This window comes from Lontra canadensis, unplaced genomic scaffold (genome assembly GCF_010015895.1).
Source record: "Lontra canadensis isolate GAN:19392208 unplaced genomic scaffold, GSC_riverotter_1.0 scaffold2, whole genome shotgun sequence".
Taxonomy (NCBI): domain Eukaryota; kingdom Metazoa; phylum Chordata; class Mammalia; order Carnivora; family Mustelidae; genus Lontra; species Lontra canadensis.
This window is the reverse complement of record NW_022630996.1, coordinates 18,623,793-18,649,961: the sequence shown is the minus strand read 5'-3', so window position 1 is coordinate 18,649,961 and position 26,169 is coordinate 18,623,793. Positions and strand designations below refer to the sequence as shown.

The window sequence follows — 26,169 nt, the reverse complement described above, 5'->3', positions numbered from 1 at the left end:
GTCTATTCCATTCATTTTGACTTTGTCTTGTTTTGTTCCCCATTTAGATATCATTTTCCACAAACTCAATGTAAACATCATTATTTGGTTACATATTTGGGATCATTTTTTAATGAAATATGAATTTGGGTAAATCATGTAATAATGAAGACTTTATTTCTGCTACTCTAAAATTAGGTAGTAATACTGCCTAAGGTGGGGGGGAGGGGAGGAAAGAAACTCCAGAGAGCCTAATATTCCTGGAGGCTGGGCAAAGAATTTCGGGTTGCTGAAGGAAGTGCCCAAGTTTACATCATGCACCTAATAAACATCTTGGTCACCTGAGCTAGTGCTTTCTTTTATATACATATATATCTTTTCATATTTTTGTTAGGTTTTGTATCTTCAAAAATCACACTGGGAGATAAGATGGAGGCGTAGTAGGCTCCCCGGGGACTGCCTCATGAATATAATTTGTTTGCTTTTCTGTGTAAGGGCCTATTTAGCCAGAGCTATTCCATTTGGTTAAACAGTGATTTTGTTGTTTATGCAGTAAAATTTAAACTGACCCTAACCTCCCCACCCCCCGCCCCAGGGGACTTAATTAAAAGCAAGTCCAGGAAACCAGTCCCAGGTAACAGAGCCCAAATACAAGGGCGGATCAGGACAGGTGGAGACATCCAATCAGTGGGGCACGCATACTGTCTCCCTAGCTACCAAGGAGTGTGGGCCCTGCCTTTTGGGCACCAATTCTAACCAAGGTGATAGGCTAGTTCAAATATCTACTATAGGGTAAACTGTAATTCAATTGGCCACCCACGTGTGACCTAGCACGACTATGCAGCTTTCTCTGTGTGTTGAATCTCATTGGCCACCTGTGTGTGGCCAGGCTCAACCACATGGCCCTTGCCCTTTAAAAGTTAGTCAGTAAGGCAGGGAGGGGTCGCGCTCTCTGTGAGGCGGTCCAACTGGTCAGTTTGATTCTCAATGCTTGGCCTTCGCTTTGTATCAGTCTCGTTCCTTTGATTACAGACCCATCATCTGTACACCACAAAAACCAGATAGAGTCGCATTGGTGCCAGAAAGGCAAGAGAGGTGGACAAACATTGTGAGCTCTCTTGGCTCCCAAGGCTGGTGAGAGCTGTGGCAGAGAAACTGGAACCAGAGCCACATTCCACTGCCGGAAGCCCCACAAAAAAATGTAAACCGTCCCATAAAAGCCAGACCCTGCCGGCTGCAGAAAAGTGCCAAGATGAAAACGAAGGACCTGACTAGAAATCAAGGCAAAGCGGAGATACAGCCAAGAAAAGACTACATCGAAAGAAGGCCGAAGTCAGGGAAAAGCAAATACCGCCAAGACTGAAACCAAGGGCTTACCTTCAGGCCACTGGCGAATGTGCAGGAGAATAACTGTGAGGCTCCACCCACTGTCACGTGACTGACGTGAGTGGCGCTTCTGGAAGAGTTGCAGCCACGTGCTGGCCCGGGGCTCCTCAGAGAGGCAGGGCTTCAGTGTGGCGGGTGAGACACCAGCCTGCGCCCCTGAGCTTTGGGGTGGAGGTGGAACCCCCAGCAGCAGACACTGGGCAACCCTGACCAGGTGCTCGGGGCTGGAGCTAGACAGGAGGAAGGTAAGTGCCTGGCTGACGTCAGGTCTTGAGCGCAACCCTGTTCCAGCCAGCGCTGGGTGGTTTGCTTTAGCAGCTCTCTGGGGTGTCTCTGGCCTTGCCTTTAGGCTCTGAAGAAAATGATTTGTTTTCTCACAAACGGGTCTTTTCTCGGATTTTGGCATCCAGATTTTTGATCATCCTCAAGCAGGCCCCGTATCCCCCATCCTGCCAGCGCTGTTTCATGCATGAAGGTGTTTTGAATGTTACCATGGATTAAAATTAAGTCTGTGAAATTGGAGCCCACCCTTGAGGTAAATGGAGGTATTTGGGACTTTCGTGAACTGGGATTATGAGCTTTTGTTCCATTTCGGTAGAATGCTGCTTTAGAGAACGGGGGCGTTTTGGAAGCCCAAAAGCCCGAGATCCCTGTTAGCATTTATTGAATGACTGCTCTGTGCCTGCCACTGTTCTGGGTACTGCCATGGAATCGGAGACTCGAATGTTTATTACAGTTTCTTTTCCCAGTTGAGTAAAGGGGCCTAGAGGGGGAAAAAAATGACCTAGTGGTCTTCTCTCTGCATATACACAACATCTAAAATTATTTTAATTTGATAGCATCACCCAGTGACTGACTAATGTATGCTTGTGGAGAAAAAAAATGTTTTGAGTTTTAGTACGAGTTACTTTTGTATGGAGTTCACAAGAAAGTATACTTCTTTTGAATGGTTACGTATTTTTAAACAAATTATATAGCTTTATTGAAAATAGAGGCCGTTAGATTTTTAGTCAAACTTTCTTTACTTACAGATATACTTATGACAGAACAATAAAAGAAACGTTATTTGACTTAGAATATTGTTCTAGATCCAATTTTAACTAAATGTAAAGTTTCTAGAAGCATTACCAAGACACAGTTATCCAACATTCAATACTAAAGAACTGAAACATATGGAACTTTACTCAAATTAAAAAAATCAAAAAGAGGGCGCCTGGGTGGCTCAGTGGGTTAAGCCACTGCCTTCGGCTCAGGTCATGATCTCAGGGTCCTGGGATCGAGTCCCGCATCGGGCTCTCTGCTCAGCAGGGAGCCTGCTTCCCTCTCTCTCTCTCTGCCTGCCTCTCTGTCTACTTGTGATCTCTGTCTGTCAAATAAATAAATAAAATCTTTAAAAAAAAAAATCAAAAAGAACAAAAAAAAGCCCACCAGTTACATGTTAATTTAATCTATTTTTGTTTTGGGTATAGTATTAGTTAACAATAGTCTTTTAAGTATGACAAACCACATTAATCAGCATGAGGCAATCTGATCAATAGCTTGGTTACTGGTCTCAATTAATCTGAGAAGAAATATGTTTTATGTCACGAGGATGCCCTGGGTATGCCAATCAAGCTATAAACTGGTAGAAAAAATGTTTATTCCAAATGCATTTGCTTGATGGATATGTTATCAATTCAAGAACTATCCTAGAAAGGAAATTGTGAAAAACATTATCATAAAAAATTAAATTTTTTACTTCTCAGTATATGATCTGGTTACTATGGAAACTGACAACTTGGCCTGGAAGCAATTAATCTTTCAGAAACACATTCCCCAGTCGTATGGTACAGTATCTTCAATAATCATAGAACTAAGTGCCCTAGTATTTAGTCACTCATTTAAAATGATTTTTAAAAAATTATTATTTCATAGTATACTGATATGCTGAGTATATAATATAATTCAGAACCCAGATGAACTAGATATTTCAGTGGGAAAACAAACTCTTCTTTAAGATAGGGGTAAACAGGGTGCCTGGGTGGCTCAGTGGGTTAAAGCCTCTGCCTTCGGCTCAGGTCATGATCCCAGGGTCCTGGGATCGAGCCCCGCATCTGGCTCTCTGTTCAGCAGGGAGGGAGCCTGCTTCCTCCTCTCTCTCTCCGCCTGCCTCTCTGCCTACTTGTAATCTCGTCTGTCAAATAAATAAATAAATCTTTAAAAAAAAAAAAAAAAGATAGGGGTAAACAGAACTTAGGTAAATTAGGGGAAAATTAAGCCTTCTGGTCACAAAGAGATACCCTTCAGATTACCTCAGAATTAGACTTAGAAAAGAATACAGGAAAACTGGCTATTCCCTTATGTAATTTATTTGTTAATATTGCTAATCAGTAATAGCAATATGAAAATGTACGTATTATGTCTATGATTTCATATGAGCGGCTACATAACAACCTTGTCACATAGTTATAAAATATGATGATGAACTTCATTTTAAAAATAATAAAACACATTAAAATAATTTAGGGTATTTTACTCTAAAGTGCAACAGTATTCAACAACTTGTAAGTAGTAAAGTAAGTATATGTACCATTTCCAAGGCTATCCTATGTCAGCTATGAACTCAGTGGTAGAAGTGCATATAAAGGGGGCTCATCTATTTGAGGAAAAGACATGGAGCTGTGTTATGTGACACACAGTTAAACCCAGTATCACTGGGTTTATAACAGTGTCGCTGAAATAAATTCAATCTCCTTCCTCATTCCCCATGTACAACTTGGGTATATTTATTCAAGAGTGAAGGTAACACACTAACCGAACACATTCTCTGTGCCTAACACAGTTTCTGACATTTTATCTGTCGGACTTTATCATGGAGGGAAAAACAGTCTTTAAGATAGATTAAATTTGGGGGCACCTGGGTGGCTCAGTGGGTTAAGCCTCTGCCTTCAACTCAGGTCATGATCCCGGTGTCCTGGGATCGAGCCCCTCATTGGGTCTCTGCTCAGCAGGGAGACTGCTCCCCCCGCCCCGCCTCTGCCTGCCTCTCTGCCTACTTGTGATCTCTGTCAAATAAATAAATAAAATCTTAAAAAAAAAGATAGATTAAATTTTAATTAAATTCAAAGTATAAAATATGTACAGGTGTTTTTTACTATTTTCGGATAATTGGTACTAGAAAGGGACAAAATAAAAAGGAATGAAATGCCATAATAATTAGCAATAATAAGCTTGAATTGGGACTTTATATTAAATAATTGAAAAATTAAAAGTAACACTTAACCTTACATACAATAAAGTATAGTTTATAACTTTAACTTTTACCTTGTATTTATTAAGCTCTATGTATAATAAAATACATTTAATAAAATATATTTAAAAATAAAATAATTTTATTTATATATTTAATTTTAGGCATAATAGTTGTGAAGAAATATTTCATGCTAAGATGTATTTAATGTCATGTTTGAGTTGCAAAATAAGACCACAGAGAGAACCTATTTGCCAAAATATACTTTGCAAAGTTTTCAGTTTTCTCAAAGTCTTCCTTAGTCCTATGATTTTAAAATAATCTTGTCTCAAAGCGCTTAAACTATTACTATTTTTGAGGTATTTGTTTTCCAGACTTTATCATATCTAATGCGAAGACATCCTTCTTTGTTTAACACATTTGGGTTTGAGTAGTTCTCAGCTTAATTTTAATCAAATTTATCATATTGTCTAATTTTTGGATCATTAGAAGATTTTCTTTGCAAGTTATTTTAATTGTTTTCTTTTTTTTTCAAGTCACTCAGCAATTATTGAGTTCTTCCTAACTGTGTCTGGTACTGTTCTAGGTTCAGAGATGAAAGCATAGTGTCCTTTAACCAGGTGGAGCATATATTTTATTTGGGAAAAGCAAATAAGAAATACCTGAATTAATTAGTTTATAAGACAAACTCAGATAATTTCTACGCAACTGTATTATAGTAGTATGATAGAAATTGACTAGAGTTTACTGAGGTCTCTGGGTTAGCTGGTGTGTTTAGGAAAGATTTATTGAGCTTACACTAAAATGATGTGTAGGGGTCATTTGAGGCAATTAAGAAGAGTATTCCAAATGTAGAAACTAGCAGGTAAAAAAGTATTGGGTGGGAACACAGCCACTGTGTTTGATGAGCAGGATAAGGACATGTGTAGGTAGTGTTCAGAAGGGAGGTTGGAGAGATTAAGTTGGAGAGTTAGGCATTCTGCTAGGTAGAATGTGATTGACCATAATAATGAGTTGGATTTTAGGCTGATTGAAATAAAAAAAAAAGTTTTGGGGGGGTCTTATAGGGAAAGGATGCAGTCTGTTTTAAAAAGGATTACTTTGGCTGATATGTGGGAGAAAATAATGGTAGCAGAAATGATAAATAGAAGACTGTTGTATTAGATGTGAGATTATAGCAAAATGGGTAAGTGTGGTATCAGGATACATCACATGATTTGGTTATAATTAGAACATAGTGGGCACCTGGGTGGCTCAGTTGGTTAAGCCTCTGCCTTCAGCTCTGGTCGTGGTCTGAGTCCTAGGATCGAGCCCCACATTGGGCTCTCTACTCAGCAGGGAGCCTGCTGCTCCCTCTCTCTCTGCTTCTCCCCCTGCTTGTGTGCTTTCTCTCTGTCAAATAAGTAAAATCTTTAAAAAAGAAAAAAATAATAATTAGAACATAGTTGGAAACTAGAGAAAATAGGATGTGATAGATTATATGAGGGATAGATCATGAGAGAAGTAGAAGAACAGAAGAATATTCCTAGGTTTATGGGAAAAGTAACTCACTGCCTGATACTTGCATTTACTGAAAAGAGAAGACTTGGTTATAGGTTTCCTGGGCCTAATATTTCTGTTTGACAGATATATATATATATATAGATAGATAGATAAATATGTCTATCTATCTATATATATATATAACTTCCAAGCAGAGATGGTTTGTAGATAGTTGGATATAAATGAAGGAGGCTAGAGCTATAAATATGAAGCCAGTCACCAGCATGCAGATAACATCTAGAAACATGTAGATAATGGGAATAAATAAGAAATGATCTTCAATGACTGCTAAAATCACTGGGTGAAAATGTTGAAAGAGAAACTATAATGAATAGATAAGATCTGAAGTTGACCAATTTTAACTGCCTAAAAAGATAGACCTGAAATAACTCTTTATTTGAAATGCATAGCAACTAAAACTAAATGGCACCACCTGTGAAATATTCCTTTCTAAAAATTTAACATGAATCTCATCATATCTCTGGGTGTAATTAAGTTTATAGAAAGAATTGGGGATACAATTAGCCAAATGAAGATGTTGGAAATTCTGCAGGACTAAGGACTAGTCTCTTTAAGAAGTGAATGGGGAGAAAAAAAGGAGATCTGTTCTAGATTAAAAGAAATTTAAAAACCATGTTAAAAAAAAAAGCTCAATCCATAGGATTTATTAAGATCCTGATTTTAAAAAAGCAAATGTAAAAAGACAGTTATTAAAATGGGGCAAAGAGATTTTAACACTGACTGGATATAAGAAAAATAACTGTTTTATGGCTATACTTAAAAACCTCTGGGGGAGATGAAGCCTGAGAGACTGTATACTCTGTGGAACCAAGTGAGGGTTTTGGAACGGAGGGTGTTGAAGAGGAGGGTGAGCCTGGTGGTGGGTATTAAGGAGGGCGTGTATCACATGTAGCTCTGGTAGTGATGCATAAACAATGAATCTTGAAACACTGAAAATATAAACAAAAGTAAAAAAAAAAACAAACCTCTGGATGGAGCGCCTGGGTGGCTCAGTGGGTTAAAGCCTCTGCCTTCAGCTCAGGTCATGATCCCAGGGTCCTGGGATGGAGCCCTGCATTGGGCTCTCTGCTCAGCAGGGAGCCTGCTTCCTCCTCTCTCTCTGCCTGCCTCTCTGCCTACTTGTGATCTCTGTCTGTCAAATAAATAAATAAAATCTTAAAAAAAAACCAAAAAACCTCTGGATTATTGAAAGTAGAAATGCTATATGCCTCGTTTAAAATGGTCCAGCCTTGGGTAATAGGCATTAGAAATGGACCGAGATTCATCATTTATTGGTCATTATGAAGCTGGATTATAAAAAATATTTATGAATCTTTAATCTGTGCTTGAAAATTCCCATGATAATCATGTTTATGCATAAACAAAAGAGTAAATATATAAAATATTAAATATAAAGCTGTGGAAAAACTAAGGAGAACATGAGGAGATGGTTGAGAAGAAAACCTTGGAGCAGCTCCCTTTAAATATATAAAATATTAAATATAAAGCTGTGAAAAAACTAAGGAGAACATAAAGATGGTTGAGAAGAAAACCTTGGAGCAGCTCCCTTTAAGGATTGAAGAGGAGTGTCACAAAGAAGCTGAGGACTGTTAGGGATATTGGAGGAAAGCCAGATAAATGCCACATCTTGGCATCTAGATGGATGTGTGTGTGTGTGTATGTGTGTGTGTGTCCTCAAGAAAATGAAGGGAGTAGTTAGGAGTGTAAAATGCTATTGAGATTTTTGTTAAGATGAGGAATGAGAATTCACTATTAGATCAAACAATATATTGGTAATGTGTCATATATAAGACCAGTTTCAGTGTTTTACAGAAATAAGAATGTGAACAGAGTAGTTTGGAAGAGAATGGGAGATGAGAAAGGGGAGGTAGCAATATGGACAACTTTTTAAGGGAATTGAACTGGGAAATGAGGCAACAGGACTGTGACATGTGATCGAGAATTTTTTTTTTTTTAATTTGGATGATATCAGAGCAAGTTTGCATACCCACAAAGTACTGCAGTAGAATAGAAGGAAAGTGCTGATATAGTAAAGATGGAGAGAATTACAGGAAAGAGTTTCTTTAGATCAAAAGGCTGGGATCCTCCATATAAATAATAACAGGAGCAGAAATACTTTTTATGGTCACAGAACAAAAAGGAAGACAACACAGGTAGATTTGGTGGTGGAAATAATAAAATCACTTGCCATCCATGAAGCACGATTATTGTAGATTACAATTTTCAGGAGAAAATATGGGAAATTGCTGTACCAAAAAATGAAAAATCAGTTTCTATGTAGCGGTGTGGTTGTCAGTCTTTAGTGCCTGTTTGAGATTGGTGGCTACAAATTTGAAAGCAAACCAGTATGTTCAGTGTGGTTTGATTTTCTCCAAAAATTCTCAGTTGCTTGGTTATAAACATGAGATAAGCCTGCAGTTTGGATTAAAGAGGTTTGACGTTTTTGCCAGTTGTAGAAGAAAGAGGCATGAAAATTAGGGATGTGTGCAAGAATGTAGTTACCACGTGGTGGTGGATTGACATTGTGAGAGAGGTTGGACAGCTGTTAACATGGGCATACTGGAGTAAGTGAACTGGAAAGATAAGTTATGATGGTCAGAAAATGGGGTGTCAAAAAGTGCAATTTGAGGCGCTCCTGGGTGGCTCAGTTGGTTAAGCATCCAACCCTTGTTTTGGTTCAGGTTGTGGTCTCTGCATCCTGGGATTGAACCCTGCACTGGGCTCTCTGCTGAGTGGGCAATCTACTTGATATTCTCTGTCTCCATCTCCCTCTGCTGCTTCCATGTTCTCTCAAAATAAATAAATAAATCTTTAAAAAAGTGCAGTTTGAGGAATAGTTCTGCTATGAATATTATTGACAATCTCTGTTAATATAAATATATAGCATATATATACCTTATTAACATATTAATAATAATATATTAATTATTGATATATTGAAGATAAACTCAACCTAGCAGGTGAGTGGGTGATTGAAATTAGATTAAGGAAAATCTGCTTGAGGAATAGGAAACCAGGAAACCAAGGAAGCCAAGAAACTGAAAAAACAATATTTTCAATTTATCATTTACATGATTATTGATGTAAACAAAAAAGATGCCAAAAGTAGTGGTCAAAGATAAGACATTTTAGATGAAAGATAAACAATGTATAGAGATTTTTGAGACTATCGTGCAGGGGTTTGATGAAGATAGGCTTTGAACTCCAGAAGGCTTGTCAAAAGAGATAGAGATTGATAAAATGTTAAATGTGGCATTTGGGATCAGATAAAGAGATTATGTGTCTTGAACAACACGGGGTTGGCCATCCTGGAAACTGGAGTCACCAGGATGATCATTCCTCTAATGGTGAGTGAACTGAGATTGACAGAATGGTATGATGGGATTGGGTCAAGAACTTTTTAAGAAGAAAGAGAAATAGCCAAATGTAGTTGGCCTGGCTTTTGATAAAATAATTTTAAGGAAGAAATGAGAAAATAGAAGTTTTCAGGCAGCTGTTAAGTTTTGCACGGTTGTTCTTTTCAGATTGAAAATGCAAGTAAATTTTGGTTTCTATATTCTTTTTTTTAATTTTAATTTTAATTTTTTATTTTTTATAAATATATAATATATTTTTATCCCCAGAGGTACAGGTCTGTGAATCTCCAGGTTTACACACTTCACAGCACTCACCATAGCACATACCCTCCCCAATGTCCATAACCCCACCCCCCTTCCCCAAACCCCCCTCCCCCAGCAACCCTCAGTTTGTTTTGTGAGATTAAGAGTCACTTATGGTTTGTCTCCCTCCCAATCCCATCTTGTTTCATTTATTCTTCTCCTATCCCCTTAGCCCCCATGTTGCATCTCCACTTCCTCATATCAGGGAGATCATATGATGGTTTCTATATTCTTCATGGCATTACACTACTGATCTCAGCAAAGAAGTTTATTTGAAACATGTAATTCCTCATTGTCTGTTACTTAATTTCCTCCTTTTTAAAATTCACTTCTGTTTATTGTGTTTCACAGTACTGAAACTTGCTTACCTATCGCTTTTCCTTATTTGTCCTATTGCCAGCAAAGTTTTATCACAGCAGGCACAGTGATAAACGCTGATGTCTGTGTTGTTAAAAAATAGGATCAAATAAAGCATGGTTCTTATGCTGTTACCTCAGGAGAGCTGTGTGATGTTCAGTATAAAAGAAGGACAAAAGTGTCAAGACGATGGACTGAGGAGTGTGATAGGCACATGTTTTCTAACTTCTGATTTGATACTAATTCTGGAAGGGGTCCAGATAAATTTGTGCTTTTTTTTTTTTTTTAAAGATTTTATTTATTTATTTGAAAGAGAGACAGTGAGAGAGAGCATGAGCGAGGAGAAGGTCAGAGAGAGAAGCAGACTCCCCGTGGAGCTGGGAGCCCAATGCGGGACTCGATCCCGGGACTCCGGGATCATGACCTGAGCCGAAGGCAGTCATCCAACCAACTGAGCCACCCAGGCGTCCCTAAATTTGTGCTTTTGACATAAAGAATAATAGTAATATATCTGCATGTTTACTTATATACCATATAATTCAGAAAAAGAAAAAGAGAAATCATTAGGTGACTTCCAACAGCTTTTAATATATAATAAGATAAATATGAAATTTGGATTCAGTAGCACATAGTTACTAAATATGGATAAATGTTTACCATTACACTTTAAAGCATACAAAATAAAGAGTCAAATAGTATTTATTTATAGTAAGTAATGCAATGAATTTTTTCTCCAATGGTTCTTTCTTCATTTAATTATGTCAAAACATAATTAAATGAAAACAAAAATAATGAGGTTCAAGTATATATATTTGTGATGACCTCATATAATTTATCAGTAAATTCTTGGTTGTATGAACATGATAACAAGTTTTGTATATTACTTCTATATAAAAATTGTCTTATAGGGGCGCCTGGGTGGCTCAGTGGGTTAAAGCCTCTGCCTTCGGCTCAGGTCATGATCTCAGGGTCCTGGGATCGAGCCCCACATCGGGCTGTCTGCTCATCAGGGAGCCTGTTTCCTCCTCTTTCTCTCTCTGCCTGCCTCTCTGCCTGCTTGTGATTTCTCTTTCTCTGTGTCAAATAAATAAAATCTTAAAAAAAAAATTGTCTTATATATCCATTTGTAATACATCTGTTTTAACTTCAGATAAAAATTAATTTTTTCAAGATGACTTATGACTAAAAGACACATAAAACTAATTTTATGTAGTTGGTTCTTTATGTCAAAATAACCCTTTATAGTAACTAAAGCAATTATTTTACTATGTATATGACTAAATTCATTAAAATACACTGTTGTCAGACATACATATTTCTATCCATATTCTTATATCCAAGTTGCTATGGGATAAATAATTTGTGTTGTAGAATGAAAGAAGATTGGAGGTTTATTTTACCATTATAAAAAGGGATTATGTCTTCTATTCAAACAGTTTATATAAACAGTTTATATTTGGTTAAAACTATAATCCAGACTTCTTGTTCATTTTCTACCTAGTGCAACTATTATAATCAGGCACGTTCAATGTCATATCAGTAAAAAAAAGTTGCCTAATATATATTATGAATTAGGTAAATAAAATATTCATATCTAAATCTATTAAGAATTCAAATAAATATCTTTCATTGTATTATAGATGCAAATAGTTGCATCAGTCCAAACTAAAAAGTTGATATGTTTTTTAGTCTCCGTAAATTGAGAGAAATCATTTTCTGTGAGCTATAAATATCTGTAGTCATAGAATAATAATAAAAATGATTTCTTTCTTCAAATTTTAGGGGGGGTTTGCTACAGTACAGAAACAATGTAAAATACCAAAGTTTATTTAGATGTTACCACAATATTTCAATTGCTTTTAAAATATTCCTTATAGGAAAACTAATGCTTTTAACATTTTATTTTACAGGAATACTTGAGTAAATATAACTCATTTTTAAATGTGGTGCTTTGATAGATATTTTTAAATAATCCCTAATATCTCTTAAACCACACATTGAAGTTCTATTGAAAGTAATTTTGAGTATTTAAAAATATAGTGAGAATATATCAAAAGTTTACATTTTCTTACATATCAATACATATATCCATTTCAGAGTAAAATCAATAGCATTAAGATTTTGTATTAAGATTGTAAGCAACCTATAGAGATCTAAAGCAGCCTTTGGAGATCTAAAAGGCCCCTAAATTTAATTTCCCCAGAATCTTATGAGTTTTATCAATAATTAATTATTATTTAAAGACTATCTTTTTCTTTCCTTTTTTTTTTTTTAAGATTTTATTTATTTGACGGAGAGAGCGTACACAGCAAGAGAGGGAACACAAGCAGGGGGTGTGGGAGAGGGAGAAGCATGTTTCCCGCCAAGCAGGGAACCCAGTGCAGGGCTCAATCCCTGGACCCTGGGATCAGGACCTGAGCCGAAGGCAGACGCTTAACAACTGAGCCACCCAGGCACCCCTTTTTTTTCTTTCTAATATTTTTTATCTTTAATCTTTTTTCTGAATGTGTATTTTTCCTTTGTATACCAGAGGTATTTATTCATATTGCAGTTCAGATGTAAAAGCAGGTCAGAGAGTTCATGTATTCATTCATAAAGTGCCTTCAAATTCTTGACAGCAGAAAATATGCATGAATACATGAAGTCACAGACTGCCTAACTTTTCTACTAGGTTATTTAAATGAATTATTTGGGTTATTCCTTATTTTTTAGCAATTCCTGTAGCGACTTATATTCAGATTTGCTCAAGTATTTCCTGGATGAATTATTTAATTCATTCAACCAATTTTGCTAGATTACCTTAAGGGACACATTTTCAGCTTTGGAATAGACCTAGAGTAATCATATAGAAGTCAGATGATCTCTTAACTGGAGCTGCATACAAGTGAAAAAAATAGTAGATCAATTAACATGTCCAAATACTGCTTTTTTCAACCGCTGAATTAATATGGACTTAAAAGCATTCCACTATTTGAGGTAGGGCTTCTGGAAAAGTATGGCCTGTGTTCAATCCACGTGTTCTGGATAGCCTGAAATTTTTACTTTAGGTTTCAACCAAAATGAAAATGTTTGAGTTACGTAAACTAGTTGGATTTGCTAACCATTCTTGTTAGATAATAGGAGCTGAAAGCTTACCTTGAAAGCAGCAAAGCTGTGGCTGGTTTTATTCCTTATTACCTTACATGAATTTGACTCTTGACATATAATAGTTCTGAGCTTATTTTGCTAAAGCTAGCTACGTGGTTTTTTTTTACTTGTCATTACAAAGGAATTGCACATTAATGATTTAGCACTCTACTAAATCTCAAGTGAAAGGGCACACCACATCTAACAGTTGCTCTCTAAAATCAAGTCTCTATTTCTCCCTCTCTCTCTCTCTCGATTTTAATAGAAACTGTGGATTCATTTTATCCCATAGAGCTCTTTTCACCCTTAAAGGCTGACTTCAAATGCATTTTTCTCATTGACTCTTTCCCTATCATGTTATTAACACTTTAACCAAGTTGTGTTTATGCTTTTTAAATAGATTGATTATATCCTTCTAAGTACTCTGTTTCTTTATACTTTTAATGCAAGTTAAATTCTCTGAAACTAGTGTTCACTTCATAATCATATTTTATTGTGTGCATATTAGGAATTAAAATATTTTCATCAATATTCTTATTCTTAATCACATTAAACCATATACTCCTAAAAGCTTATTTTATAACCCTCCATTTCATCAGTAATTCTTGAAGGAAAAAAAAATGTGAGAGTCAGTGGTCAGAAATTTAGATAAATATAGTGAGGGAGTTATTTTAGGGTGATGATGAGAGAGACATTTCCATGCAATAATTTTACATAAAGTGGCCTCCTTTGGTTACTCACTCACAAACACAGTCCAGGTACTTTCAACATATCTTACTAGGCTCTGTTTCAGGGTGTCCATTAAGTTAACTTTCTTATCAACTTCCTTCAGGTTTTCCCACAAGATTTTTATCCCACTCCCCCCAGCTGCACACCACCTATTTTACTGTTGTCTTCTATTAATATTTTTGTAACATGACATTTAGGCATGAAAGTCATTCAGACTTTCAGCACCTCAGTTGAAAAAACAAAGAAGGGCAATAGGAGCATTGTGGCAAATGAAAAAAAAGATCATTAGTGACTTAAAATAAATGTGAAGTCAAAATGTTAACCCATGACTATCTTGCTAAAGACCTTCTAAGCATAGTATAACTTACTTTGAGTGGTAAAAGAACCTGCACAATGAGCGTGAGACTATATTAACTAATAAAAACTCCAATTTCCAGAAATCTGAAGGACCATCAGTAAAATTATACTGAAGAGAGTCGAGGAATCAGTGATAAAAGAAGTAGTAGTAAGAAAAGGGAAGTAAGCATGAAAGAATTAGTTAACACGACTGTTCCTGCATTGTCAGGTTCTGGAAACTTTTATGTACTCCAGATTTTCTCTTCATGACTATATAAATCTTAATGAATAAGTGAATGTTGGCTTTTCTAGGGTAGTAGTTGATAAGAGCAAAAGCAAAATCAGAATATGTCTTTATGGTATCATTTTCCCCTTCATTGGTAAGACTCCTGTGATTACCTAACTCTGAACTGAATGTATATTGTATAACTAAACATAATCATACATTTGGATTACCTCAACAAATTCATTAATTTAGGACCATGACTTATATTCTATTATAAACTAATATTTTATTGGAGACATAGTGCAGTACTTCGGTAAAACCCACCATCTAATTAAAGAAATAACTATATCAGAAGTAAACATCTTAGAAGTTTACTCAGGCTTTTCAGAAGCCCCTAAATGTATGTGGGTATTTGTGTGTGGGGCAGTGATTACTAAAATACTTATTAGAATCAACAGTTTGCATTTCATCCCTCTCATAATTCCTTTCAGAGAAGACAGCTGGAAACAACCCTCATCCCAACTCTAAATTTCCAATTTAAAAGTCTTCCTGAAATTTCTCAGTTATTTGCTCACAAGTCCTGCCCTCTCCCATTCTATTATTATATATCATCTTTCTTTTCTATTTGAAAAATGCTTTCTCCTGCTCCAGTTATCATTGGTATAGCATTTTGTATTTTTCAAACTACCAGCTTGATTAGTTTAATAAAATGCTTAGCAGTCAAAGGGGCTGATTTCTATTTGAAGGAGAACATAGGAAGAGGGTACATGCTTGGAAATAATTATTCATTATCTTTTTCTTTTACACACATCTGTTTAGAAGTGTAAATTTCTGTCCTAAAGTTCTAATTCATTTTAATTATTAAATATTTTATATCAAGAAATCTTGAAAATGCAAGCTAAATAAAACTTTGGTTTAATAATATTGTGACTTAAAAATTACAAATTTAAAAATATTGAAGTAATTCATAACTGTCAAAATAATAACTTGTGGAGTACATTTTCCACTGTGGATATTGACCAATTTCTGTTCTTTTTTTTTTTTATTACTTTGATAAAATACCTCAAACTGTGGGTTTGATTATAAGGTTAGTATTTTTCTTTACTTTTTTTAACGTACGTGAAAACATGAACTATGAACTCCCTTCTGGCGCCACAACATATCCCAGGCTCATAGTGTATTTGCCCTGCCAAAACTCTGTAATTAACCACTTCTCCAGTGAGCTCTGGCTCCTTTTGGTAGTAAATGAAATATGGAAACCAAGATCTGGGTATTAGATGTGCCATTGGAATGTTTACAGGCCCTCTTAATGCAGAGAATTAGGAAATGCATGTATATTAAGTCATGCGTGTATATATGTTTATATTTATTTCATTGTCTATATATGCATCAGCTGTCTCCAGTAACACACAGTAGGAGTTCATGTTGATGCTAGTAACTCAAATCTAGAACCAGTAGACCAACTTTAATGTATAATGTTAATTTTATTGCATATATTATAATATGTAGACACAGACACACCTATTTAAGAGTAATCACTGAAGGAACACAAATAAAAGTTATTGTTTAAAAATTGAATAGGGAAAAACATGTGAGAGAGAGTAGATCATATAAAACTTTACCAGCTCAAATGAAGGAGAGAATGAGATGAGTAAAATTGATGGACAAATACATTTTTAAAATATCCAATTTATTTTCTATTTTTAATGAAGATTAGATAAAATACCTGAATAAAACAATATCCACTGATGGAATTGAAAATCTAAATACTTTGTTAATTCTTCTTTTCCTCACAGAAACAATATATAAGAAGCTCAGATATTCATGGGGGTGATTTTATTAAAATTCAGGAACAGTTAGAGCTGCAGGGCTTCCAAATGTATCTTTAGTAAATAGGAAAAATTGTATGTCATTTCATTAGAACACTACAACTTTGACAGCTAATCAAACGATGTAAATTAAATAAATAAATGCATAAATCAACTTCACATGGAAAGATTTACCACATCCAACTATGAAGGAAAAAAATGAAATAGTATTAAAAAATGAAATTCTAACTTTAAAATTCAACACTCTTTTTTATGACTGAGTAATATTTCACTGTGTGTATATACCACATCTTCTTTGTCCATGCATCAATCAGTGGACATTTGGGTTCTTTCCATAATTTGGTTATTGTTCATAATGCTGCTATTAGGGTGGATGCTGCAGGGGAGGTAGGTGGGGGATGGGTCAAGTGGGTAGGGGGTATTAAGGAGGGCACTTGTGGTGAGCACTGGATGTTATATGTAAGTGATGAATCACTAAATTCTCTTGAAACCAATATTACAGTATATGTTAACTAGAATTTAAATAAAAACTTGAAACAAAAATAAAATAGAATTTAATACTCATTTATTAAAACAAAGAAAAAAGTACTTAGTAAACAAATAAGAAATGAGAATTTGCTTAACTTTGTAAAAAGTATCTAAACTAAATCTACAGCCCTAAGTCAGAGGACAATCATGTGAAGCAAGAGTGGGGTAGAGAAAATGTGTTCAAATTGTATGACCTCCCTCCACATTTCTTAAATTTATGAACTGCATTAATGCCTTTCTTGACTCTTATTTTCCAGTTGAATTTAATCAACTGAAGGAACAGCAAGAGATGAGAGGAAGGAAAGAGTGGTGAGGTAGGGGTATTTATTTCTAGTTACTTTCTTGCCAGATTTCTTTGCCAGATTGCCAAAGATTGGCCGTATTCCTCTATCAGAATGTGACTGCTCCTGTAATAATAATTACTCTTTCTGGAGTTGGAAGAGCTCCAGCATGAAAATGACTGCATGGTGCAGGCCCTCACTGTTTCTGCCTTCTGCTAATGGACAATGAATTTCTATGTAGATGAGAAGTAAACATTTGTGTTACCCCACTGAAGTGGAGTTGTATGTTATCTCAGTTAATCTGTGAAAATTCACTTCTTGTTTAATTGAACTCTCAGAACAATTGACACTGTTGATCACTCCCTCATTCTTAAAACAGTTTTATTTCTTGGGTTCTGGTAGTAATCACTGCTAGGGATCAATGCTGCTTTTGATGCCTGTCTTCCTCTTTCTGCCTTAGAAATGCCATAATGTTCCAGGAATCCATGTGTCCTCCTTAATACCCTTCACCCATTTAGCCCATCTCCCACCCACACCATCAAATTTCTCTCTTATGGTTTGCCTCCCTCTCTTTCTTTTCCTTTTCCCTGTGTTCAACTGTTTTGTTTCTTTCTTTCTTTTTTTTTTTTTTGTTTTTTGTTAGATTTTATTTATTTATTTGTGAGAGAGAGAGAAAGAGATCACGAATGGAGGGAGGGGTAGAGGGAGAAGCAGCCTCCCCACTGAGCAGGGAGCCCAAGGTGGGACTTGATCTCAGGACTCTGGGATCATGACTTGAGCCATAGGCAGATGCTTAACTGGACTGAACCACCCAGGAAGCTTGTTTTGTTTCTTAAATTTCACATATGAGTGAAATCATATGGTATTTGTCTTTCTCTGACTGACTTGTTTTGCTTATCATAATACACTCCAGCCCCATCCATGTCATTGCAAATGACAAGATTTCATTATTTTTGATGGCTGAGTAATATTTCAGTGTGTGTGTGTGTGTGTGTGTGTGTGTGTGTGTATACACACCACATCTTCTTTATCCTTCATCAGTTGATGGACATTTGGCTCTTTCCATATTTTGGCTATTGTTGATAATGCTTCTGTAAACATCAGGGTGCATGTTGCCCTTTGAATCAGTACTTTTGTATCCTTTGAGTAGACACCTAATAGTGAAATTGCTGAGTCATAGGTTAGTTCCATTTTTTAACTTTCTGAGGAATTTCCATACTGTTTTCCAGAGTGGTTGCACCAGTTTGTGTCCTACTAACAGTGTAAGATGGTTTCCTTTTCTCCACATCCTTATCAACATCTGTTGTTTCCTGGAGTCGTTAATTTTAGCCATTCTGACAGGTGTGATGTGATATCTCATTGTGATTTTTGATTTGCATTTCCTGATGGTGAGTGATGTTGAGCATCTTTTCATGTGTCTGTTAGCCATCTGGATGTCTTTGGACAAATGTCTGTTCATGTTCTTTGCCCATTTCTTGACTGGATTTTTTATTTTGTGGGTATTGAGTTTGATAAATTCTTGGTTAGTGACCCTTTATCTGATATGTCATTTTCAAATATCTTTTCCCATTCTGTAGGTTGCTTTTTAGTTTTGTTGAGACTTAACATAGGCAAGTCCAAATTTGTGATTCCCATTTCCTCTCTATGAAACTTTTTCATTGTCCCGTCTTTTCTAAGTGTATGAGACTACCTGTCCATCAATTGCTTAGACTGAGGACACTGTAATCAGTTTTGCCTCTTTTCAAATACTATGTCTAATACATAAAGAAATTCTTTATCTTTGAATTATTCACCAAATTGAATATACTTATTTCAGCTGTAATCACTAACATTCTAAGCTGAGCCATTTTTATCTCTTGTTTGAACTAATTCAGAACTCTATCACCTAGTCTCTGAAGATTCCTTTCTTTGCAACTCTTCTTCACAGCCAGACTATTTCTTTAAAAAAATAACTATCATTCTTCTGCTCAGAATCTCTGCGTGGCTTTCCAGCCATGTTTAGAACAAAATCCATAATATTTATCACGGTCTCTGTGAGGCCCTAGTTAACCCTGGTCCCTGGATAACTCAGACCTCTTGTCTGACTTTTCATACTCTTATTCAGATAGTCTGGACTTTTTTTTTTGTCCAAAAATATGCCTGTCATGTTTTTCTGAAGTTTTATACCTGAGTTCCCCTCAGGTTAGGTTAGAAAGCTCATATCCAGATATTCATATGGCTATACTTTCAGTTCACTTAATTCTCTGCTTATAGATTACCTTTATACAGGCCTTCCCTGACAACTGTATCCAGAACAGGTATCTCTACTTTTCTAAAGCTCATTTCTTACATTGTAAATGTTTTACTACTAAAAATCATACGTACAATTAGCTTTTTACTTCTATTTCTTTTTGTTCCTTTCACTTGAATATAAAGTTCTATAAATTCAGATACTTTTTCTATTTCATTCAGTATTCAATATTGGGTCCCCTAACACTTAGAACAATGCCTGGGGACATAAGCACTGAAAATAAAAGAAACAAAACAAAAAAATCCCAACTTTAACAAAATAAGGAGAGGGAAAGTTTCCTCAGTTTAATATGTGATGCAGAATAGTAACTTGAGCCAATCTAATTGAAGAGATACATCAAGTATCTAGATTGTAAATTAAATAATGAAATCCTCTTCTACATTCATTCTGCTTTACTTGACAGTGCTGCATTTTTTAAGTTCCTCCAAGTTGAAAGTTTTACAGATTTAGAAACCATTTTAGTTCATGAGGAGATTCAAGTTATTTGTGGTGACAGCCAGCCTCTCTAATTCCATTCTCTCTATTACCAGACCATGAGTTGAGCATACATTGTCTTTCACCAGAATCAATATCTTATCTATTCAGCTCCCTGAAATGAGCTTTCATTATCCAGGTAGTTTTAGATAGATGACTTGCAACTTTTATTACCTTTAGTATTGCCGGCTAGGATATATTGGCAACTTTGTATAACGGGTATAGGCATACATCAGACTGGGTCACCTTGAGATTAAAAAATCGATGAGGAAGAAAATAACAGTTGAGTACTTCTGAGTTTAGCACTGATTATCAAAGCAACATAGTATATAACTAGTGACAAAAACAAACACATGGTGAACTCTAAAGCACAGTCCTGAGGTGGTGAGCTATGAACTACATCGTGAGAACTCTGACTGGGTTGAATTCACTTATGAGACCCTTTATAGTATTTCTGCATCTTTGAAGCTTCTTGGAGCCTTGATACTCAGTCCCATAGTTGGGCAAAATTACAGAAGCTTATATGGATTTTTAAAATTATGAGCCTAAATTTAGAAAATCTTCACTAAAATAAATCCTTAGTATAAATTATGTGCATAATTATATTAGTTTCCCAGAAAAGGTAAATAAGAGAGACAGAAAGTAGATTAGTGTTTGGTTAGGCCTGGAGATAGGGACACTAATTCAATGGAAACCTCTGTAAATTTAGAAACATTAATCATTGAATTAAAGTGGGTAAATCCTATTGCATGTAAATTGTACTTCAGTATAATTGTTTAAAAATTCTATAAATAAAGGATTCTTTTGATGAAGGATCATATGTAAAGTAAAATAATCAAATATATTTTACCAATATTACAAAATATTCTTCAAAAGGTGAAACACTAGACTGCATATATTTAGAATCTTGTCAGTTTCTGGTCTGTTGAGGGAAAGCTGTTATAAAAAGAAAGACCAAAGAAATGCCCCAGCATACTCCTAGTCACCCTCTAATCCAAGATAGTAAATCATAAAGACTATCACATCCCAGGAAAAATTGCAGAAGTTAGTGGTAACCCTCAAAATCAGAGGTGATCATTTCCATGATATCTTCATTCAGTCCATTTGTATGGCCCTTTCAAAACATAGGTTAACTATGGCAATTAATAGATTACTAAACCTAAAGGTGATACCACATTTGAAGCAGTTTTGCTAGATATGTTTCTAGAAAAGAAAAACATGAATTCTGTACTTGGATGTCACTATTAATGTGGAAGATGCATTCTTTTCAGTATCTATCAATAAGTATTATCAAAATAACATCTTTTATTAAGAGAAGAGAACCAGTGTTTATTCACAGTTTTGTACCAGGGCTACTGTAACTCTCTTGCTCCTACGATATCACACTCTTTGGATGCCTTGGGGATATTTTATGATTTTATGGAACGTCACTATAGTTTACTGTATTGATTTTATTATGCTAATTGAACCTGTTTTCAACAGGTATTCTAGATACCCTCATAAGTTTTATGCATCCCAGAATTGGTAAGTGAACTCCTGGTAATTTATATAGCCCTGCCACTTCAATGAGGATTTACTTTCTGAAGTAAAAGACAAGTTATTATTCAACATACATTCTGCCACTAAGAAAGAGTCACAGGGCTTACTGAATCTTTAACACTTGGAACAATTGTAGAGCAGTACCAACAGATTTTCTTGCTTGGACCACATGAGTCTTAAATTCAGTCGTGTCAGAAGTATCCAAGTTAGCTAAACTTTTTGCATCTATCTCAGGGTTGTGTCATCTGCAGCAGAAGACTACATGCTCTCTGAAAACCAAATCCTTATTTGCTGAAGAACCCAGTAGAAATTGAATGCCTACACCCAGAACATCTGACTATGCAACCAGAGCAGTGAAGATACAATGAAGAAAGTTGTGTGAAATATAATTTAGTGTATATTTGAAGTGGTACATTTAGATTTAGGCCTTCACATATCCAGAAGGAACAGTACTTTACATGAAAAGTTGTAATTGTTTCACTTACTCCTTGGAAGAAATGCTTCTCCCTTTGCCCATATATATGGCTTCTCGGGAGTTTCCCTAAGTGTGTAAACTAACTGGATGTATTTCTTCAAGTCAAACTAAACTTCTGCTTTCCTACACTCTAGCTCAAAGATGGCCCTAAAGACAGTGGTTAGAAGAAATTCTTCCAATGTAAATAGCTGTAAACAACATGTAGGTAGGTGTGATCTACCTTTATATACGCAGACACTTGAGCAGTCACAGTTGGCTGGCCTGGTTGGTCAGGGGTCTGCAAAGAGCAAGATTGAGATGCAGTGAAGAAACAACAAGAACTTTATAGAAGAGGCACCTGGAACGATCATTGATGTAGGGAAAAAGCATGAGAATCTGGGTCTAAATTATTAACTACCTAAGCAACATCGAACCTAGAGGAAGCCCTTAACAACAGGAAAGTAAGAGGAGTTTTCTTAAGGATATTAGCAAGAATTCCTTCTTGTTCTTACTTTCCCCTCTGCCCCAGTGCTTGAGCTCTGGACCCATGAAGAGGATAATCCAACAACAGCGTTTCCCTTTCTCTGTGTCAGGTCTAGATACTGCCACTGCTGCATGCTCAATCTGCCAATACTGGAAATGAACATGGAGGATTCCATAAAGTCAACTAATGGGACCAGTCAACCACTTAGTCCTGGATTAATTATATCAATCTTGTCTGAAATGCTCAGGAATAGTGGTAGTCTATTCTTACTGGAATTGTCTTCTAGTCCAGATATGGACTAAGACCCAGTGCTTTTGCCAGTACTGTCACCCTACCAGGGCTTATATAATATCAGATTTATACATTGGCATGTTATATAATAATTCCGTAACCAAAGAAAGTATCCATATCTTGATGGCAAATAAATGACTAGTCTTACTTAAATTGTGTATAACAGATGATATATTTATTTGTGTGTATAACACATATTTGAGTATATATCATATGAACAATACATTTCAATACAAAAACAATCAAAATGGATAAAATTATGCGTCCTTGTAGGACTATGTATACATTCATTTCTTTCTTCCTTCCTTCCTTCCTTCCTTCCTTTCACAAACATGTATTACCCCTTGCAAACTATTCTGTGTTACGCTCTTGGAAGCGTAAAGATGAATAAACACAGTCTGTGCATTTGAGGAATCTCCAGTATAAGAAAGAGCTATGTATTCTGAAATAAAAATACAACAGGGCTATTGTGTGAGTAGTAGGTATTTGTGGTTATACATTTATTTTACGAGTAGTTAGTAGGTTTCTGTGGTTATACAGTATTGAGTAATGATATCAGGGAGGCACATAAAGAAAAATTTGAGAGGAAAATGTAGTTTTGTTAGTACTAACTCTTCAAGTGGAAACGGTATTCCAGAAAAAATGAATAACATGAAGAGGCAAGAGGTGTTGGAAGCCGTGGTAGGTTCAAACAACGATGTGTTTTGTTGCTAGAATCAGAGTAGGTAGGATTTGTAGGAGATAAAGTATGTAAAGTAATTTAGAGTCAGATTTTAATAGGCCGTGAAGGCAGTGTCACCTAGTTTGGATTTTATCCCATAGACGACATGGTGCCACTAAAAGCTTTTAAGCCGGGAAGTTATAGAACCCAATCTATATTTTAGAAACATCAGTCTGCCAGCAGTGTTGATAACACATTAAAGGGATATGAGATTAAGTTTTGGTGGTCACTTGAGCGGATATTGACATAGATGTGTTGAGAGAAAGATGTGTTGCTTTTAAGAGATTTAGAAGTTAGGCTTTATAAAAATTGGTACAAAAAGCGCTAGCAATAAAATGTACTATGTATCTTTATATATGCAATATTTGTTCCAATATCTTAACATTTTCCTCAAATGAATACAAGGTCCTTGAAACTAGGAATTGTATCTTACTGGTCCTTTTAAAATTCTATATGTAGTAGGGGCGTTGGGAATTTAAAAAAGACGTTTATAATAATTTTAATTTAAAAATTTTTACAAGATGTTGAAGGAATGTTTATGTCAGTCAAGAGATGATATCATGGAGGTTCCTGGGTGGCTCAGTGGGTTAAACTTCTGCCTTTGGCTCAGGTTACAATCTCAGGGTCCTGAGATCGAGCCCCACATTGGGCTCTGCTCAGCAGGGAGCCTGCTTCCCACTCTTTCTGCCTGCCACTCTGTCTACTTGTGATCTCTCTCTCTCTCTCTCTCTCTGTCAAATAAATAAATAAATCTTAAAAAAAAGAGAGAGATGATATCATGAAGCATCTTTTTCATTCTATTCAAGAAGCCAACCAGATGAAAAGGGAAGAAGATGACTCCAACTAGAGAAAAGTCATGGAGATATCCAAGAGGATGATGAATTCAGGGAACTTTAATAATTTTAGCATGTCTGAAACCTGAGGCACATTTGATGTTGAAAGAAAGGGTACGTTTTGAGTGGGTTTTGAATGTCATGATAAGGAGTTTGAATTTTATCCTAAGAGCAGTAAAGAATTATTCAAGAGGGAATGAAATCATCCATTTGATGATATTTTTAAAAAGACTATTCTGGCAGAAGCGTGATACATTTATTGATGGAACTACAATGTAGAGAGAAGTAGAGGGCAAGAGAGAAGGGGATCAGTTGCAATAGTAACCAAGAGTAAGACATAATGAGGATCTGAAACGAAGTAGAGTTGGTGCAAAGGGAGAGAGATGTTTATTGAAAAGGAAGAGCTAATGTATCTTGATGAGGATTTGACATTGACAGAGGGACAAGAAGACTAAGAGACTCTCCAGGCTTCTGACAAGGGCAAAGAGATAATGGTATTTGTTTCATGATTAAAAATGAAACAGTAAGAGAACAAAAAAAACCAATTTATTTTCTTTTTATTTATGTGTGTTTTGAAAGCTAGGTTAGATGTTAAAGATACTGAACTCAATTTTATATATATTTAAAAAATATATATATAATTGAACTGAATTCAATTTTTTCTATCTATCTATCTATCTATATATATATCTGTGAGATACTAAACTGGGAAGTCCAGATACCTATAATAACTATATAGTAGTCTTCTCACTGTTTCCCAAACATTCTGTATTCCTTAATGCCCTCTACCCAATAGCAAATAACACCATTTATTGAAGTCTATATATCAGCATTTTATCTAATATATCCATATGTGCATATTTTTCAAAATTGATACGTGAACTGTAAATCCAAGCTCCCAAACAATTTTTAAACCTCCTTATTATATTTCTTGTAAGTGATATATTGAAAAATAGTTTTCTTGGTGTTTTGATGGAAATGTAGATAATGAAGGATTTTATCCATAGATGCCCAATTTCTAGAGGTGCACTGTGCTAGTAACCTGATTCTGGAATATGGGGAGGGGTTTCTGTGGCTCAGTAGAATGAATTGTTGGTTTCTTAACTACAGATTGAAGCAATATTAGATTTGAGGATTTTGGTCTTTTTTTCTGGACATAATTTTCTAGTTCCTCTTCCAACACTTCTGAAATTATATACGTATCAGCTATAATAAATGGTTATCAAACTCGTGTTGTTCACTGTGGAATCCCAGTAATCTTTCTACTGCTGACATCTAGGGACCTTTCTCAGGTCTAATAAGACCTTAATGAAATCACAGTTATATGCAGCTTCATCTTCTCATGGGTGCTGGTTTTCATGGTTGAGTTTGGAGGGTTTTATGAAATTTGGTTTTCTAGAGCAACAAGTTTATTAGCATTGCAGAGACGTATATGGAAGGTATTTTGTTATGGGCCTAATCACATTTTGGAATACTCAGCTGGCATCATAAGCATGCATTTTGTATACATTTTTGGACATAATGACTGTTATTATAATAATAGAATTCAAATATTGAGGAGTATTGATGCATGTTTCAGTAAGAGTGATACTTTAGGGACATATTAGTAACATTATTCAAATATTATTATTAAAAGATTATTTGAAATAATTTGCATTGTGTGTGCCTACTAAGTACTTCCAGGAGGGAGGCAGGCAGCAGATAGGTAGGCAGGGGAATAGGTTGGAAGGAGGGAAGAAAGAAATGAAAGAAGGAAAGAAGATGGCTGGCATATTCTTCCTCTTTCCTCTCCCCCCACTTCCTCCCTCTCCCTCCATTCCTCTCTTCTCTTTCTCCCTTCCTTCCTTTCCCTCTC

General features: G+C 35.7%; 1 long non-coding RNA gene across 1 annotated transcript; it reads left to right on the top strand.

Moving 5' to 3' along the window:
- Positions 1-5,984: 5,984 nt before the first annotated feature.
- LOC116872267 lies at positions 5,985-21,019 on the top strand. The gene is made up of 3 exons (XR_004383621.1): positions 5,985-6,062; positions 17,525-17,531; positions 21,008-21,019. It is a non-coding gene; the product is annotated as an uncharacterized LOC116872267 (long non-coding RNA).
- The last annotated feature ends 5,150 nt before the right edge of the window (positions 21,020-26,169 follow it).